We start from the raw sequence: 848 nt of genomic DNA on the forward strand, positions 1-848 counted from the left end.
GAACTTGAGGGCAAGGCTTAACTGTGCTTGCTTCTCCTCCTCGGTTCTTATTTTTGGACTAAAGTTGAATGTATCCACACCTATAAGCACACATCCCTCTGGACACTGACCCTCCCCCTCAGTCACATCTGCAGGCAGACAGGTCGGGAGGTTAATATTTCTCTTGCATCTCGCGGGAATCTGCACAACAGTCTCACTGCACACTCAACGAAGTTCACATGTAGACACATACTTCACACGCAAAGGCACACCATGGCGTCCCAGGCCACTGGGAAGCGCTGGTGGTTCAGTGTAGCCTGGGAGAGGAGCCCGCTAAAATCCTGGCTCATCCTCTGGGCTTCAAAGGAATGCCAGAGCGTAGCCCCTTGCCTAGCGCTTCTCTTACGTTCTGTCCCGTTGGAGGCACGTTTTGGTTGGGGCTACATCCCTGTAAGGTCCAAGTGCAGGAGCCTGAGAGAAGGTGGCCCAGACGGGCAGAACCCGGGACCGGCTGCTCCGCGCCTTTACTTTCTCTCGCATTTGCCTCTCTTACGCGCCCAAAGAAGGGTCTTCGGAAAGTGCTTACTCAGCTGCCTGCAGAGCAGGAGTGAGGAAGACTGGAAGGGAACACCGGAACACCGGATACACAGGAGTGGCTGGGTGAATATAGAGGCTGGCTGTGTGACAGTGACCAAGCCATGGCCTTCTACGAGCTTCAGGGTCCCCTTCCCTTTAATCAGAGCCGCTTCCAGCTCAGAGAAGTCAGGAAACGGCAGTGGTGGCCTGGATTCCGCACTCCTGTTTGTGTACACGTGTCTGTCAGTCTGTCCTTCCTCCCAGTCCGGACTGGCGGGCTGCACCCATGCGTC

The sequence above is a fragment of the Hipposideros armiger genome, unplaced genomic scaffold, assembly GCF_001890085.2.
Source record: "Hipposideros armiger isolate ML-2016 unplaced genomic scaffold, ASM189008v1 scaffold_395, whole genome shotgun sequence".
NCBI lineage: Eukaryota > Metazoa > Chordata > Mammalia > Chiroptera > Hipposideridae > Hipposideros > Hipposideros armiger.